An 18,347-nucleotide genomic window follows, 5' to 3' on the forward strand; every position below is an offset into this window, starting at 1 on the left:
GCAAAGCCAAGGGGTCAGCTGGGAGGTAAAAAAGGGCATGGGCAGGGCCTGAGGGCGGCAGGGAAGGAGCTGCCAACAGGGAGGGAGCCTGCAAGAGCTGCTGGAGCTTGGCACAGGCTCAGCTGGGAGCAGCCAGAGCTGTGCCTGGAGCTGCAGCTGGTCCCTTCTGCCCTGCAGGGGGTCCCATCTTGGATGGGAACTGGAAATCTCTGAGGGAGGCCGCTCCAGGTGATGCAGGAGACAAAGGAAGTTCTGCAGATCTTCTTTGGAATTTGATGGGAATCCATAGGCTCATGCAAGATGGTCTCTCATCTTCCCTGAGGGCTTGAAGAGCTGCAAGAGAGAGGAACAGAGCCACGGTCAGAGGCCAGATTGAGGGAATGCAAGGAAAGTCTCCTGCCAGGGCCATCTTGCCATGGCCAGGAGGGAGCGGGAGACAAAGGCCAGAGAGCTGGCAGGCAGCTCAGCCAGGCAGCGCTGGCCATCAGGCTCACCTCCAGCAAGAAGGCCACAGCAGGCAGATGCCAGCGGGGCTGCTTCCCCACCAGCAGGCTGAGCAGGTGCGAGGCCATGTGGGGACACAAGGGGCTCAAGGCAGAGCGCATCTCCCTGGCAGGGGAAAAAGGCACCAAGGCCCTGAGCCGGGCGGGCAAACCTCTCCCAGGAGTGACTCACACAGGTCCCATCTTTGCCCAGCACTCTGCAAGGGGACACGGGCCCCTTGGGAGGCGGCTGCTGCTGGGCATCCTCCTCTGACAGCCCTTTGCAGTCTGCTGGGCCCTCCCTGGGTGACAAGGCCCTCTTGCTTACAAGCCCAGCAACTGCATGGGGCACTCCGGGCACGGGGCACAAATGCTGGCGCTGGCGGCGGGGAGTAGGGGATCTCACCTGGCCAGCAGGCCCGCTGCATAGTGCTGGGTGTGGGCACAGAGCAGGGCGTCCCAGAGCTGCGTGTGCTCCAGAGCCAGCAGGTTCTTGCCAAAGCCCACTTGGGAGAGCAGAGCCTTCATGGTCTGCACTGCAAACCTGTGTGCCGAGCAAAGGCCGGGTCACTCTGGGAGCACTGGCCCTGGCCGCAAGGGAGTGGGAAGGACAGGCTGACTGGCACCTGTTGGGCTGGCTGGCAAGGCCGTGTTCCTCCCAGCACGCTCTCCAGAAGCTCTGGCTTTCCACATCCTCTGCCCTCTGCTCTGTGGTGATGAAAATTCGCAAGAGCAGAGCCACAAGCAGGTGCGGAGAATGAAGGAGTATTGCATAGTGCCACTCGGGCATGTATGCAATCCTGCACAGCACCAGAGTTGCCTGCAAGAGACAAAGCAGCCCGAGGCAGCGCTCAGCGCCGAGGTGTCCATGAGGAAGGGCCCCAGGGGAGAGGCAGGGGGAGCAGCCAGCCTGCTGCCCCTAGCTCAGCTTTCAGCCCAGGCAGGGAGCTGCAGGCTGGGGAGAGCATGGAGAGCTTCTGAGAAGGCCACCTGGAAGGCCAGCATAGGCCAGCTCCAGAAACTCACAGCCAGGGCAAGGACGGCCTGGTTGTCCCCGCTGCAGAGGAAGCCGCCGTACGCTGGCTGCTCCTCTATGGCAGAGAGCAGCGCTGGAAGCACCTCCTCCACGGCTACTGCTGACGTGCCCACGGCTCTCCACATCAGCGCCGCCGCTCTGTGGGAGCAGAGCTGTGCGTCAGTACCGTGCCCCGTGCAGCTGCAGGGGGCCGGGAGGGAGCATGGCAGCAGGCTCAGGAAACAGAGGGGCCCCAGGGTGCCGCTGCTCTCCGCCTGTCTGGCAGAGCCCGCTGGACAGGCTGTACAGGGCCAGGGGTCCTACGGGCCGGTGAGCACCGAGCTCTCCAGGCACTTGTGCCCCGTACCCGTCACACGTTGGGGCACAGCGCAGGAGGCTCATCACCACGTGGCCCGGGTGTTCTTCAGTCAGGCTGACAATGGCCATTTGCAGCCCGGCGTCCACAGACTCACAGGACGTGAGTCTCTGCAGCATGGCTCTCACCGCGGCTTGCACCTGCAGGAAGCAGCATGGGGAAGACTTGGAGTGCCGTCCAAGGCAGCAAGTGGCCCAGCTTCCCCCAAGAAGTGCTTGCCTTCCCAGCCCAGTGTGATGGGGCTGAGGGGGCCCAGCGGACATGGCTTGAGGGGCCACGTCATCCTGGGAGGCCTTGGGCCCTGGCCCCAGGCTGCTGCGCAGAATAAAAACCCTTCTGCAAAAACTCCAGACTGGGTCCAGGACTCACAGGCAGCGTGGGCATGGCCTCAGTCTCTGCGATGGCCTGAGTGATGGTGTTGCTGGTGGCCATGCCCTCCATCAGGGCCATGTCAGCCTCCTCGCAACCCTCATCAGTTTCCCAGTCTGAGCTGGCGGCCAGGTCAGAGGACGCTGTGCTGGCAGCAGCCTCTGCCCGCAGCTGGCCGGGCCTGGAGTCGGGCTCGGCCGTGCCCTCGGGTGCGGGGCCACCGCTCTTTGTGCGCCGATGCTGCAGCAACCTCCGCAGTGTCTGCAGCAGAAGGAAGGGCGGCAAGAGAGGGACCTTCCATGGTCTGCTCCAAGCGTGGGGCCCTGCCGAGCAGTGCCGGCAGGCCCGGCCCAGGTGGGGATGGCCGCAGGTACCTGCGCTGCTCTGCGGAAGCGGCCACGCCTGGGCTCCTGCTCTTGCCTCCGCTCCTTGGCTGCATCTGCCAAAGAGTCAGCGCAGCCAGAGCTGAGGGGCCGCCAGAGAGGCCAGAGAACACAGGCCAGCCCTGCGCTCCCCAGGCAGGGACAACCCCCCGCGTGCCCAGGGGACGGAGTACGGCCATCAGGAGAACAGCCCCAGCCCCTGTCCCGTCCCATATATGGGAATGGCCACAGGGATGGGATGGGCTGGGATGGGATGGGATGGGATGGGCTGGGATGGGATGGGATGGGATGGGATGGGATGGGATGGGATGGGATGGGGACAGGCTGGCTGCAGTCACCGGCCCTGCGGCCCAGCTCCGCCACTCACCATCCTGCAGCGGCTGTAAGTGCTCCGGCTCTGCAGGCTGCTGCGCTGGGCCAGCTGCAGGGCCTTTGCTTTTCTTGCCCCAAAGGGCCTTGAACAGGCTGAGCAGTCTGCCCGCCATCCCGCTCTCTGACCTCAAGGGCACCTTCCAGACAGATGCCTCAGCAAGGCTCCGAGTCAGCGAGTGCTGCACTGGTGCCTTGCAGGCACCTGCAACAGAGGAGCCTCAGCAAGGCTACAGGACAGCAAGTCCTGCACTCCAGGGCTCCTGCCACAATGACAGGAGACTCCTGGTGAACGATGGAGCTCGCCAAGTGCCACGGCCTGGCCACCAGGGCACCGGCCGCAGGGATGGGAGATGCCTTGCAAAAGCTCCGAGTCAGCGAGTCCCGAGGTCTGGCCGTGAGGCCAGCCGCAGGAGGAACGCCTGGGAAAAGCTCCGGGTCGGCGAGGAACGAGCCAGCTGTGCGGGGGCGCCTCACAGCACCGCTCTGTCCCGTCCTGTCCCGTCGCATGCACCCAGCACTGTGGCGTGGCCGCGGCAACGGCAGAGCCTATGTCAGCGCCTGTCACAAAGGGCTGCTCTGACACGCTGTCCCTTCCGTTCCCACGGTGAGCCCGCTGCACCGTGTCACAAAGGGACACGCTGCCACGTGCCCCGGGGCCATCCCCTCCCCAGCCAAGGTGCCCCCGCCTGTCTAACACACCAGTGTCTAACACAGCCCTGGACACACCATGGCCCGCCAAGTGCTCGGCAAGGACTCTCCACGCTGCCCGCACAGCCCAGCTGGCTGCCAGCCCTGGAGCAGAGCAGCTTCCAGCAAGCAAGAGGCAAAGGCATCTTGCCAAGAGTTCAAAAACAGGCAAGATGCCATCAGTGTCTGCAGAAAGGCCTTTGAATTCACAGCTCTCTGAGAGGCATTTGGGGCTCTGGGCTGGACACAGATGATCCCCCTCTGTCCTGTGCTCCAAGAGGGGGGACACACCCTGCCACTGCTGCTTGCCTTGGTCTCTGCAGGCCCAGGCAGGTGCCAAAGCTGCTCTTCACAGCCTTCTCCCTTGCCACGCCCCTCTGCCAAGTGCAAGGGGCCTCAAGGATGGAAAGGAGCGCCATGAGCCAAAGGGAGCCAGCTGTACCTACCTCACTGGGGGCTCCTGGGCAAGCACTTGGCTTGAGAAGCAAGCCCCTCTCTTCCAAAGGCATTTCCCCAAATGCCTCCATTTCCCGGGGAACACCAACATGCACGTAAGAAAGCCTGGCAAGGCTGAATTACTCGTGCACCTTGGAGCACAGGCACTCCAGCTGGAGCTCATCTTCCTTCTGCCGAGTCTGTTTCCTCGTGTCCCTTGTGGTGCGCAGCCCTGGGCCCCCTAGAAACAAGAGGTGCCCGCTGCCCCTTCAAGTGCCTGAACTCCTGCCCGCGCTGACGGCAGCAAAAGCAGGCTGTTGCCAGCCAGGGAGCGGAGCCCTGTTCCCGCAGGAGGCTCTCCTCAGCCCCTTGCCCACTGTGCACGCAGCACTTCTGCCTGCCTGCCCAGAAGGCTCTTGCCACAGCACAGCACAAGCTGGCCGGCTCTGGGCTCAGCACAGCCCAAGCACAGGTCTCTGCAGGAAGACACAGCGGCTCTTTTGCAGCCTTGCCCCGCAGTGATGGGAAGGGGCCCCTGCCTCTGCTCTCACTTGCTTGGCTTTCTGCCTGCATCCGAGGCAGGGGCTGCCTGATTCCTCGCTTGTGGGGAGAGCAGAGCCGCCGGAAGGGCGCCCAGCGTGCAGGCACTGCCCGACAGCGCTGCCGCCGCTGGGACGGTGGCGCCCCCGAGTCCCAGCCACTCCGCTGCCGCTGCTGCTTCATTTGCTTTTAGGCACAGACAAAGCTCACTGCTAGGCCACCATGGTCTCTGCTCCTGCCCTCTTCCTGTCCCTGGGTAGGGATAGAGCATTGCTGTGCTTTCAGGAGGCTCTTGGTGGAAACTTGCGGCATTGCAAGCTCCTTTGCCCTGGCTGGATGCTTGCACTGGAATCCCTCACAGCTGGCTTCAGAGCACACTCCAGTTGGCTCTTCTAAAACCAGGCTCCTTTTCCCCTTCAGTGTGCTGGACACGGCCTTGAAGTCCACGCTGCTGTGCAACTGGAGCAGCGGGACAGGGACCTTTGCAGCCTGAGCTGCCCTTCTTCCTCTCTGTCTGTGCACGGAACACAGCGGGGAGGAGAAGGGCAGCAGGGCCCTGCATGTCCCCGGGCTCAGGTTTTGCGCCGCTTCAGCTCCACAGAGACGCGGGTCAAGTGAAAAAGCCAACCAGTTTATTAGGGAAAAGCAAAGCCAAGGGGTCAGCTGGGAGGTAAAAAAGGGCATGGGCAGGGCCTGAGGGCGGCAGGGAAGGAGCTGCCAACAGGGAGGGAGCCTGCAAGAGCTGCTGGAGCTTGGCACAGGCTCAGCTGGGAGCAGCCAGAGCTGTGCCTGGAGCTGCAGCTGGTCCCTTCTGCCCTGCAGGGGGTCCCATCTTGGATGGGAACTGGAAATCTCTGAGGGAGGCCGCTCCAGGTGATGCAGGAGACAAAGGAAGTTCTGCAGATCTTCTTTGGAATTTGATGGGAATCCATAGGCTCATGCAAGATGGGCTCTCATCTTCCCTGAGGGCTTGAAGAGCTGCAAGAGAGAGGAACAGAGCCACGGTCAGAGGCCAGATTGAGGGAATGCAAGGAAAGTCTCCTGCCAGGGCCATCTTGCCATGGCCAGGAGGGAGCGGGAGACAAAGGCCAGAGAGCTGGCAGGCAGCTCAGCCAGGCAGCGCTGGCCATCAGGCTCACCTCCAGCAAGAAGGCCACAGCAGGCAGATGCCAGCGGGGCTGCTTCCCCACCAGCAGGCTGAGCAGGTGCGAGGCCATGTGGGGACACAAGGGGCTCAAGGCAGAGCGCATCTCCCTGGCAGGGGAAAAAGGCACCAAGGCCCTGAGCCGGGCGGGCAAACCTCTCCCAGGAGTGACTCACACAGGTCCCATCTTTGCCCAGCACTCTGCAAGGGGACACGGGCCCCTTGGGAGGCGGCTGCTGCTGGGCATCCTCCTCTGACAGCCCTTTGCAGTCTGCTGGGCCCTCCCTGGGTGACAAGGCCCTCTTGCTTACAAGCCCAGCAACTGCATGGGGCACTCCGGGCACGGGGCACAAATGCTGGCGCTGGCGGCGGGGAGTAGGGGATCTCACCTGGCCAGCAGGCCCGCTGCATAGTGCTGGGTGTGGGCACAGAGCAGGGCGTCCCAGAGCTGCGTGTGCTCCAGAGCCAGCAGGTTCTTGCCAAAGCCCACTTGGGAGAGCAGAGCCTTCATGGTCTGCACTGCAAACCTGTGTGCCGAGCAAAGGCCGGGTCACTCTGGGAGCACTGGCCCTGGCCGCAAGGGAGTGGGAAGGACAGGCTGACTGGCACCTGTTGGGCTGGCTGGCAAGGCCGTGTTCCTCCCAGCACGCTCTCCAGAAGCTCTGGCTTTCCACATCCTCTGCCCTCTGCTCTGTGGTGATGAAAATTCGCAAGAGCAGAGCCACAAGCAGGTGCGGAGAATGAAGGAGTATTGCATAGTGCCACTCGGGCATGTATGCAATCCTGCACAGCACCAGAGTTGCCTGCAAGAGACAAAGCAGCCCGAGGCAGCGCTCAGCGCCGAGGTGTCCATGAGGAAGGGCCCCAGGGGAGAGGCAGGGGGAGCAGCCAGCCTGCTGCCCCTAGCTCAGCTTTCAGCCCAGGCAGGGAGCTGCAGGCTGGGGAGAGCATGGAGAGCTTCTGAGAAGGCCACCTGGAAGGCCAGCATAGGCCAGCTCCAGAAACTCACAGCCAGGGCAAGGACGGCCTGGTTGTCCCCGCTGCAGAGGAAGCCGCCGTACGCTGGCTGCTCCTCTATGGCAGAGAGCAGCGCTGGAAGCACCTCCTCCACGGCTACTGCTGACGTGCCCACGGCTCTCCACATCAGCGCCGCCGCTCTGTGGGAGCAGAGCTGTGCGTCAGTACCGTGCCCCGTGCAGCTGCAGGGGGCCGGGAGGGAGCATGGCAGCAGGCTCAGGAAACAGAGGGGCCCCAGGGTGCCGCTGCTCTCCGCCTGTCTGGCAGAGCCCGCTGGACAGGCTGTACAGGGCCAGGGGTCCTACGGGCCGGTGAGCACCGAGCTCTCCAGGCACTTGTGCCCCGTACCCGTCACACGTTGGGGCACAGCGCAGGAGGCTCATCACTACGTGGCCCGGGTGTTCTTCAGTCAGGCTGACAATGGCCATTTGCAGCCCGGCGTCCACAGACTCACAGGACGTGAGTCTCTGCAGCATGGCTCTCACCGCGGCTTGCACCTGCAGGAAGCAGCATGGGGAAGACTTGGAGTGCCGTCCAAGGCAGCAAGTGGCCCAGCTTCCCCCAAGAAGTGCTTGCCTTCCCAGCCCAGTGTGATGGGGCTGAGGGGGCCCAGCGGACATGGCTTGAGGGGCCACGTCATCCTGGGAGGCCTTGGGCCCTGGCCCCAGGCTGCTGCGCAGAATAAAAACCCTTCTGCAAAAACTCCAGACTGGGTCCAGGACTCACAGGCAGCGTGGGCATGGCCTCAGTCTCTGCGATGGCCTGAGTGATGGTGTTGCTGGTGGCCATGCCCTCCATCAGGGCCATGTCAGCCTCCTCGCAACCCTCATCAGTTTCCCAGTCTGAGCTGGCGGCCAGGTCAGAGGACGCTGTGCTGGCAGCAGCCTCTGCCCGCAGCTGGCCGGGCCTGGAGTCGGGCTCGGCCGTGCCCTCGGGTGCGGGGCCACCGCTCTTTGTGCGCCGATGCTGCAGCAACCTCCGCAGTGTCTGCAGCAGAAGGAAGGGCGGCAAGAGAGGGACCTTCCATGGTCTGCTCCAAGCGTGGGGCCCTGCCGAGCAGTGCCGGCAGGCCCGGCCCAGGTGGGGATGGCCGCAGGTACCTGCGCTGCTCTGCGGAAGCGGCCACGCCTGGGCTCCTGCTCTTGCCTCCGCTCCTTGGCTGCATCTGCCAAAGAGCCAGCGCAGCCAGAGCTGAGGGGCCGCCAGAGTGGCCAGAGAACACAGGCCAGCCCTGCGCTCCCCAGGCAGGGACAACCCCCCGCGTGCCCAGGGGACGGAGTACGGCCATCAGGAGAACAGCCCCAGCCCCTGTCCCGTCCCATATATGGGAATGGCCACAGGGATGGGATGGGCTGGGATGGGATGGGATGGGATGGGCTGGGATGGGATGGGATGGGATGGGATGGGATGGGATGGGATGGGATGGGATGGGGACAGGCTGGCTGCAGTCACCGGCCCTGCGGCCCAGCTCCGCCACTCACCATCCTGCAGCGGCTGTAAGTGCTCCGGCTCTGCAGGCTGCTGCGCTGGGCCAGCTGCAGGGCCTTTGCTTTTCTTGCCCCAAAGGGCCTTGAACAGGCTGAGCAGTCTGCCCGCCATCCCGCTCTCTGACCTCAAGGGCACCTTCCAGACAGATGCCTCAGCAAGGCTCCGAGTCAGCGAGTGCTGCACTGGTGCCTTGCAGGCACCTGCAACAGAGGAGCCTCAGCAAGGCTACAGGACAGCAAGTCCTGCACTCCAGGGCTCCTGCCACAATGACAGGAGACTCCTGGTGAACGATGGAGCTCGCCAAGTGCCACGGCCTGGCCACCAGGGCACCGGCCGCAGGGATGGGAGATGCCTTGCAAAAGCTCCGAGTCAGCGAGTCCCGAGGTCTGGCCGTGAGGCCAGCCGCAGGAGGAACGCCTGGGAAAAGCTCCGGGTCGGCGAGGAACGAGCCAGCTGTGCGGGGGCGCCTCACAGCACCGCTCTGTCCCGTCCTGTCCCGTCGCATGCACCCAGCACTGTGGCGTGGCCGCGGCAACGGCAGAGCCTATGTCAGCGCCTGTCACAAAGGGCTGCTCTGACACGCTGTCCCTTCCGTTCCCACGGTGAGCCCGCTGCACCGTGTCACAAAGGGACACGCTGCCACGTGCCCCGGGGCCATCCCCTCCCCAGCCAAGGTGCCCCCGCCTGTCTAACACACCAGTGTCTAACACAGCCCTGGACACACCATGGCCCGCCAAGTGCTCGGCAAGGACTCTCCACGCTGCCCGCACAGCCCAGCTGGCTGCCAGCCCTGGAGCAGAGCAGCTTCCAGCAAGCAAGAGGCAAAGGCATCTTGCCAAGAGTTCAAAAACAGGCAAGATGCCATCAGTGTCTGCAGAAAGGCCTTTGAATTCACAGCTCTCTGAGAGGCATTTGGGGCTCTGGGCTGGACACAGATGATCCCCCTCTGTCCTGTGCTCCAAGAGGGGGGACACACCCTGCCACTGCTGCTTGCCTTGGTCTCTGCAGGCCCAGGCAGGTGCCAAAGCTGCTCTTCACAGCCTTCTCCCTTGCCACGCCCCTCTGCCAAGTGCAAGGGGCCTCAAGGATGGAAAGGAGCGCCATGAGCCAAAGGGAGCCAGCTGTACCTACCTCACTGGGGGCTCCTGGGCAAGCACTTGGCTTGAGAAGCAAGCCCCTCTCTTCCAAAGGCATTTCCCCAAATGCCTCCATTTCCCGGGGAACACCAACATGCACGTAAGAAAGCCTGGCAAGGCTGAATTACTCGTGCACCTTGGAGCACAGGCACTCCAGCTGGAGCTCATCTTCCTTCTGCCGAGTCTGTTTCCTCGTGTCCCTTGTGGTGCGCAGCCCTGGGCCCCCTAGAAACAAGAGGTGCCCGCTGCCCCTTCAAGTGCCTGAACTCCTGCCCGCGCTGACGGCAGCAAAAGCAGGCTGTTGCCAGCCAGGGAGCGGAGCCCTGTTCCCGCAGGAGGCTCTCCTCAGCCCCTTGCCCACTGTGCACGCAGCACTTCTGCCTGCCTGCCCAGAAGGCTCTTGCCACAGCACAGCACAAGCTGGCCGGCTCTGGGCTCAGCACAGCCCAAGCACAGGTCTCTGCAGGAAGACACAGCGGCTCTTTTGCAGCCTTGCCCCGCAGTGATGGGAAGGGGCCCCTGCCTCTGCTCTCACTTGCTTGGCTTTCTGCCTGCATCCGAGGCAGGGGCTGCCTGATTCCTCGCTTGTGGGGAGAGCAGAGCCGCCGGAAGGGCGCCCAGCGTGCAGGCACTGCCCGACAGCGCTGCCGCCGCTGGGACGGTGGCGCCCCCGAGTCCCAGCCACTCCGCTGCCGCTGCTGCTTCATTTGCTTTTAGGCACAGACAAAGCTCACTGCTAGGCCACCATGGTCTCTGCTCCTGCCCTCTTCCTGTGCCTGGGTAGGGATAGAGCATTGCTGTGCTTTCAGGAGGCTCTTGGTGGAAACTTGCGGCATTGCAAGCTCCTTTGCCCTGGCTGGATGCTTGCACTGGAATCCCTCACAGCTGGCTTCAGAGCACACTCCAGTTGGCTCTTCTAAAACCAGGCTCCTTTTCCCCTTCAGTGTGCTGGACACGGCCTTGAAGTCCACGCTGCTGTGCAACTGGAGCAGCGGGACAGGGACCTTTGCAGCCTGAGCTGCCCTTCTTCCTCTCTGTCTGTGCACGGAACACAGCGGGGAGGAGAAGGGCAGCAGGGCCCTGCATGTCCCCGGGCTCAGGTTTTGCGCCGCTTCAGCTCCACAGAGACGCGGGTCAAGTGAAAAAGCCAACCAGTTTATTAGGGAAAAGCAAAGCCAAGGGGTCAGCTGGGAGGTAAAAAAGGGCATGGGCAGGGCCTGAGGGCGGCAGGGAAGGAGCTGCCAACAGGGAGGGAGCCTGCAAGAGCTGCTGGAGCTTGGCACAGGCTCAGCTGGGAGCAGCCAGAGCTGTGCCTGGAGCTGCAGCTGGTCCCTTCTGCCCTGCAGGGGGTCCCATCTTGGATGGGAACTGGAAATCTCTGAGGGAGGCCGCTCCAGGTGATGCAGGAGACAAAGGAAGTTCTGCAGATCTTCTTTGGAATTTGATGGGAATCCATAGGCTCATGCAAGATGGGCTCTCATCTTCCCTGAGGGCTTGAAGAGCTGCAAGAGAGAGGAACAGAGCCACGGTCAGAGGCCAGATTGAGGGAATGCAAGGAAAGTCTCCTGCCAGGGCCATCTTGCCATGGCCAGGAGGGAGCGGGAGACAAAGGCCAGAGAGCTGGCAGGCAGCTCAGCCAGGCAACGCTGGCCATCAGGCTCACCTCCAGCAAGAAGGCCACAGCAGGCAGATGCCAGCGGGGCTGCTTCCCCACCAGCAGGCTGAGCAGGTGCGAGGCCATGTGGGGACACAAGGGGCTCAAGGCAGAGCGCATCTCCCTGGCAGGGGAAAAAGGCACCAAGGCCCTGAGCCGGGCGGGCAAACCTCTCCCAGGAGTGACTCACACAGGTCCCATCTTTGCCCAGCACTCTGCAAGGGGACACGGGCCCCTTGGGAGGCGGCTGCTGCTGGGCATCCTCCTCTGACAGCCCTTTGCAGTCTGCTGGGCCCTCCCTGGGTGACAAGGCCCTCTTGCTTACAAGCCCAGCAACTGCATGGGGCACTCCGGGCACGGGGCACAAATGCTGGCGCTGGCGGCGGGGAGTAGGGGATCTCACCTGGCCAGCAGGCCCGCTGCATAGTGCTGGGTGTGGGCACAGAGCAGGGCGTCCCAGAGCTGTGTGTGCTCCAGAGCCAGCAGGTTCTTGCCAAAGCCCACTTGGGAGAGCAGAGCCTTCATGGTCTGCACTGCAAACCTGTGTGCCGAGCAAAGGCCGGGTCACTCTGGGAGCACTGGCCCTGGCCGCAAGGGAGTGGGAAGGACAGGCTGACTGGCACCTGTTGGGCTGGCTGGCAAGGCCGTGTTCCTCCCAGCACGCTCTCCAGAAGCTCTGGCTTTCCACATCCTCTGCCCTCTGCTCTGTGGTGATGAAAATTCGCAAGAGCAGAGCCACAAGCAGGTGCGGAGAATGAAGGAGTATTGCATAGTGCCACTCGGGCATGTATGCAATCCTGCACAGCACCAGAGTTGCCTGCAAGAGACAAAGCAGCCCGAGGCAGCGCTCAGCGCCGAGGTGTCCATGAGGCAGGGCCCCAGGGGAGAGGCAGGGGGAGCAGCCAGCCTGCTGCCCCTAGCTCAGCTTTCAGCCCAGGCAGGGAGCTGCAGGCTGGGGAGAGCATGGAGAGCTTCTGAGAAGGCCACCTGGAAGGCCAGCATAGGCCAGCTCCAGAAACTCACAGCCAGGGCAAGGACGGCCTGGTTGTCCCCGCTGCAGAGGAAGCCGCCGTACGCTGGCTGCTCCTCTATGGCAGAGAGCAGCGCTGGAAGCACCTCCTCCACGGCTACTGCTGACGTGCCCACGGCTCTCCACATCAGCGCCGCCGCTCTGTGGGAGCAGAGCTGTGCGTCAGTACCGTGCCCCGTGCAGCTGCAGGGGGCCGGGAGGGAGCATGGCAGCAGGCTCAGGAAACAGAGGGGCCCCAGGGTGCCGCTGCTCTCCGCCTGTCTGGCAGAGCCCGCTGGACAGGCTGTACAGGGCCAGGGGTCCTACGGGCCGGTGAGCACCGAGCTCTCCAGGCACTTGTGCCCCGTACCCGTCACACGTTGGGGCACAGCGCAGGAGGCTCATCACCACGTGGCCCGGGTGTTCTTCAGTCAGGCTGACAATGGCCATTTGCAGCCCGGCGTCCACAGACTCACAGGACGTGAGTCTCTGCAGCATGGCTCTCACCGCGGCTTGCACCTGCAGGAAGCAGCATGGGGAAGACTTGGAGTGCCGTCCAAGGCAGCAAGTGGCCCAGCTTCCCCCAAGAAGTGCTTGCCTTCCCAGCCCAGTGTGATGGGGCTGAGGGGGCCCAGCGGACATGGCTTGAGGGGCCACGTCATCCTGGGAGGCCTTGGGCCCTGGCCCCAGGCTGCTGCGCAGAATAAAAACCCTTCTGCAAAAACTCCAGACTGGGTCCAGGACTCACAGGCAGCGTGGGCATGGCCTCAGTCTCTGCGATGGCCTGAGTGATGGTGTTGCTGGTGGCCATGCCCTCCATCAGGGCCATGTCAGCCTCCTCGCAACCCTCATCAGTTTCCCAGTCTGAGCTGGCGGCCAGGTCAGAGGACGCTGTGCTGGCAGCAGCCTCTGCCCGCAGCTGGCCGGGCCTGGAGTCGGGCTCGGCCGTGCCCTCGGGTGCGGGGCCACCGCTCTTTGTGCGCCGATGCTGCAGCAACCTCCGCAGTGTCTGCAGCAGAAGGAAGGGCGGCAAGAGAGGGACCTTCCATGGTCTGCTCCAAGCGTGGGGCCCTGCCGAGCAGTGCCGGCAGGCCCGGCCCAGGTGGGGATGGCCGCAGGTACCTGCGCTGCTCTGCGGAAGCGGCCACGCCTGGGCTCCTGCTCTTGCCTCCGCTCCTTGGCTGCATCTGCCAAAGAGTCAGCGCAGCCAGAGCTGAGGGGCCGCCAGAGAGGCCAGAGAACACAGGCCAGCCCTGCGCTCCCCAGGCAGGGACAACCCTCCGCGTGCCCAGGGGACGGAGTACGGCCATCAGGAGAACAGCCCCAGCCCCTGTCCGGTCCCATATATGGGAATGGCCACAGGGATGGGATGGGGACAGGCTGGCTGCAGTCACCGGCCCTGCGGCCCAGCTCTGCCACTCACCATCCTGCAGCGGCTGTAAGTGCTCCGGCTCTGCAGGCTGCTGCGCTGGGCCAGCTGCAGGGCCTTTGCTTTTCTTGCCCCAAAGGCCCTTGAACAGGCTGAGCAGTCTGCCCGCCATCCCGCTCTCTGACCTCAAGGGCACCTTCCAGACAGATGCCTCAGCAAGGCTCCGAGTCAGCGAGTGCTGCACTGGTGCCTTGCAGGCACCTGCAACAGAGGAGCCTCAGCAAGGCTACAGGACAGCAAGTCCTGCACTCCAGGGCTCCTGCCACAATGACAGGAGACTCCTGGTGAACGATGGAGCTCGCCAAGTGCCACGGCCTGGCCACCAGGGCACCGGCCGCAGGGATGGGAGATGCCTTGCAAAAGCTCCGAGTCAGCGAGTCCCGAGGTCTGGCCGTGAGGCCAGCCGCAGGAGGAACGCCTGGGAAAAGCTCCGGGTCGGCGAGGAACGAGCCAGCTGTGCGGGGGCGCCTCACAGCACCGCTCTGTCCCGTCCTGTCCCGTCGCATGCACCCAGCACTGTGGCGTGGCCGCGGCAACGGCAGAGCCTATGTCAGCGCCTGTCACAAAGGGCTGCTCTGACACGCTGTCCCTTCCGTTCCCACGGTGAGCCCGCTGCACCGTGTCACAAAGGGACACGCTGCCACGTGCCCCGGGGCCATCCCCTCCCCAGCCAAGGTGCCCCCGCCTGTCTAACACACCAGTGTCTAACACAGCCCTGGACACACCATGGCCCGCCAAGTGCTCGGCAAGGACTCTCCACGCTGCCCGCACAGCCCAGCTGGCTGCCAGCCCTGGAGCAGAGCAGCTTCCAGCAAGCAAGAGGCAAAGGCATCTTGCCAAGAGTTCAAAAACAGGCAAGATGCCATCAGTGTCTGCAGAAAGGCCTTTGAATTCACAGCTCTCTGAGAGGCATTTGGGGCTCTGGGCTGGACACAGATGATCCCCCTCTGTCCTGTGCTCCAAGAGGGGGGACACACCCTGCCACTGCTGCTTGCCTTGGTCTCTGCAGGCCCAGGCAGGTGCCAAAGCTGCTCTTCACAGCCTTCTCCCTTGCCACGCCCCTCTGCCAAGTGCAAGGGGCCTCAAGGATGGAAAGGAGCGCCATGAGCCAAAGGGAGCCAGCTGTACCTACCTCACTGGGGGCTCCTGGGCAAGCACTTGGCTTGAGAAGCAAGCCCCTCTCTTCCAAAGGCATTTCCCCAAATGCCTCCATTTCCCGGGGAACACCAACATGCACGTAAGAAAGCCTGGCAAGGCTGAATTACTCGTGCACCTTGGAGCACAGGCACTCCAGCTGGAGCTCATCTTCCTTCTGCCGAGTCTGTTTCCTCGTGTCCCTTGTGGTGCGCAGCCCTGGGCCCCCTAGAAACAAGAGGTGCCCGCTGCCCCTTCAAGTGCCTGAACTCCTGCCCGCGCTGACGGCAGCAAAAGCAGGCTGTTGCCAGCCAGGGAGCGGAGCCCTGTTCCCGCAGGAGGCTCTCCTCAGCCCCTTGCCCACTGTGCACGCAGCACTTCTGCCTGCCTGCCCAGAAGGCTCTTGCCACAGCACAGCACAAGCTGGCCGGCTCTGGGCTCAGCACAGCCCAAGCACAGGTCTCTGCAGGAAGACACAGCGGCTCTTTTGCAGCCTTGCCCCGCAGTGATGGGAAGGGGCCCCTGCCTCTGCTCTCACTTGCTTGGCTTTCTGCCTGCATCCGAGGCAGGGGCTGCCTGATTCCTCGCTTGTGGGGAGAGCAGAGCCGCCGGAAGGGCGCCCAGCGTGCAGGCACTGCCCGACAGCGCTGCCGCCGCTGGGACGGTGGCGCCCCCGAGTCCCAGCCACTCCGCTGCCGCTGCTGCTTCATTTGCTTTTAGGCACAGACAAAGCTCACTGCTAGGCCACCATGGTCTCTGCTCCTGCCCTCTTCCTGTCCCTGGGTAGGGATAGAGCATTGCTGTGCTTTCAGGAGGCTCTTGGTGGAAACTTGCGGCATTGCAAGCTCCTTTGCCCTGGCTGGATGCTTGCACTGGAATCCCTCACAGCTGGCTTCAGAGCACACTCCAGTTGGCTCTTCTAAAACCAGGCTCCTTTTCCCCTTCAGTGTGCTGGACACGGCCTTGAAGTCCACGCTGCTGTGCAACTGGAGCAGCGGGACAGGGACCTTTGCAGCCTGAGCTGCCCTTCTTCCTCTCTGTCTGTGCACGGAACACAGCGGGGAGGAGAAGGGCAGCAGGGCCCTGCATGTCCCCGGGCTCAGGTTTTGCGCCGCTTCAGCTCCACAGAGACGCGGGTCAAGTGAAAAAGCCAACCAGTTTATTAGGGAAAAGCAAAGCCAAGGGGTCAGCTGGGAGGTAAAAAAGGGCATGGGCAGGGCCTGAGGGCGGCAGGGAAGGAGCTGCCAACAGGGAGGGAGCCTGCAAGAGCTGCTGGAGCTTGGCACAGGCTCAGCTGGGAGCAGCCAGAGCTGTGCCTGGAGCTGCAGCTGGTCCCTTCTGCCCTGCAGGGGGTCCCATCTTGGATGGGAACTGGAAATCTCTGAGGGAGGCCGCTCCAGGTGATGCAGGAGACAAAGGAAGTTCTGCAGATCTTCTTTGGAATTTGATGGGAATCCATAGGCTCATGCAAGATGGGCTCTCATCTTCCCTGAGGGCTTGAAGAGCTGCAAGAGAGAGGAACAGAGCCACGGTCAGAGGCCAGATTGAGGGAATGCAAGGAAAGTCTCCTGCCAGGGCCATCTTGCCATGGCCAGGAGGGAGCGGGAGACAAAGGCCAGAGAGCTGGCAGGCAGCTCAGCCAGGCAGCGCTGGCCATCAGGCTCACCTCCAGCAAGAAGGCCACAGCAGGCAGATGCCAGCAGGGCTGCTTCCCCACCAGCAGGCTGAGCAGGTGCGAGGCCATGTGGGGACACAAGGGGCTCAAGGCAGAGCGCATCTCCCTGGCAGGGGAAAAAGGCACCAAGGCCCTGAGCCGGGCGGGCAAACCTCTCCCAGGAGTGACTCACACAGGTCCCATCTTTGCCCAGCACTCTGCAAGGGGACACGGGCCCCTTGGGAGGCGGCTGCTGCTGGGCATCCTCCTCTGACAGCCCTTTGCAGTCTGCTGGGCCCTCCCTCGGTGACAAGGCCCTCTTGCTTACAAGCCCAGCAACTGCATGGGGCACTCCGGGCACGGGGCACAAATGCTGGCGCTGGCGGCGGGGAGTAGGGGATCTCACCTGGCCAGCAGGCCCGCTGCATAGTGCTGGGTGTGGGCACAGAGCAGGGTGTCCCAGAGCTGCGTGTGCTCCAGAGCCAGCAGGTTCTTGCCAAAGCCCACTTGGGAGAGCAGAGCCTTCATGGTCTGCACTGCAAACCTGTGTGCCGAGCAAAGGCCGGGTCACTCTGGGAGCACTGGCCCTGGCCGCAAGGGAGTGGGAAGGACAGGCTGACTGGCACCTGTTGGGCTGGCTGGCAAGGCCGTGTTCCTCCCAGCACGCTCTCCAGAAGCTCTGGCTTTCCACATCCTCTGCCCTCTGCTCTGTGGTGATGAAAATTCGCAAGAGCAGAGCCACAAGCAGGTGCGGAGAATGAAGGAGTATTGCATAGTGCCACTCGGGCATGTATGCAATCCTCCACAGCACCAGAGTTGCCTGCAAGAGACAAAGCAGCCCGAGGCAGCGCTCAGCGCCGAGGTGTCCATGAGGCAGGGCCCCAGGGGAGAGGCAGGGGGAGCAGCCAGCCTGCTGCCCCTAGCTCAGCTTTCAGCCCAGGCAGGGAGCTGCAGGCTGGGGAGAGCATGGAGAGCTTCTGAGAAGGCCACCTGGAAGGCCAGCATAGGCCAGCTCCAGAAACTCACAGCCAGGGCAAGGACGGCCTGGTTGTCCCCGCTGCAGAGGAAGCCGCCGTACGCTGGCTGCTCCTCTATGGCAGAGAGCAGCGCTGGAAGCACCTCCTCCACGGCTACTGCTGACGTGCCCACGGCTCTCCACATCAGCACCGCCGCTCTGTGGGAGCAGAGCTGTGCGTCAGTACCGTGCCCCGTGCAGCTGCAGGGGGCCGGGAGGGAGCATGGCAGCAGGCTCAGGAAACAGAGGGGCCCCAGGGTGCCGCTGCTCTCCGCCTGTCTGGCAGAGCCCGCTGGACAGGCTGTACAGGGCCAGGGGTCCTACGGGCCGGTGAGCACCGAGCTCTCCAGGCACTTGTGCCCCGTACCCGTCACACGTTGGGGCACAGCGCAGGAGGCTCATCACCACGTGGCCCGGGTGTTCTTCAGTCAGGCTGACAATGGCCATTTGCAGCCCGGCGTCCACAGACTCACAGGACGTGAGTCTCTGCAGCATGGCTCTCACCGCGGCTTGCACCTGCAGGAAGCAGCATGGGGAAGACTTGGAGTGCCGTCCAAGGCAGCAAGTGGCCCAGCTTCCCCCAAGAAGTGCTTGCCTTCCCAGCCCAGTGTGATGGGGCTGAGGGGGCCCAGCGGACATGGCTTGAGGGGCCACGTCATCCTGGGAGGCCTTGGGCCCTGGCCCCAGGCTGCTGCGCAGAATAAAAACCCTTCTGCAAAAACTCCAGACTGGGTCCAGGACTCACAGGCAGCGTGGGCATGGCCTCAGTCTCTGCGATGGCCTGAGTGATGGTGTTGCTGGTGGCCATGCCCTCCATCAGGGCCATGTCAGCCTCCTCGCAACCCTCATCAGTTTCCCAGTCTGAGCTGGCGGCCAGGTCAGAGGACGCTGTGCTGGCAGCAGCCTCTGCCCGCAGCTGGCCGGGCCTGGAGTCGGGCTCGGCCGTGCCCTCGGGTGCGGGGCCACCGCTCTTTGTGCGCCGATGCTGCAGCAACCTCCGCAGTGTCT

Source organism: Agelaius tricolor, unplaced genomic scaffold, assembly GCF_023055355.1.
Source record: "Agelaius tricolor isolate 1412-34295 unplaced genomic scaffold, bAgeTri1.0.p SCAF_63, whole genome shotgun sequence".
Lineage (NCBI taxonomy): Eukaryota > Metazoa > Chordata > Aves > Passeriformes > Icteridae > Agelaius > Agelaius tricolor.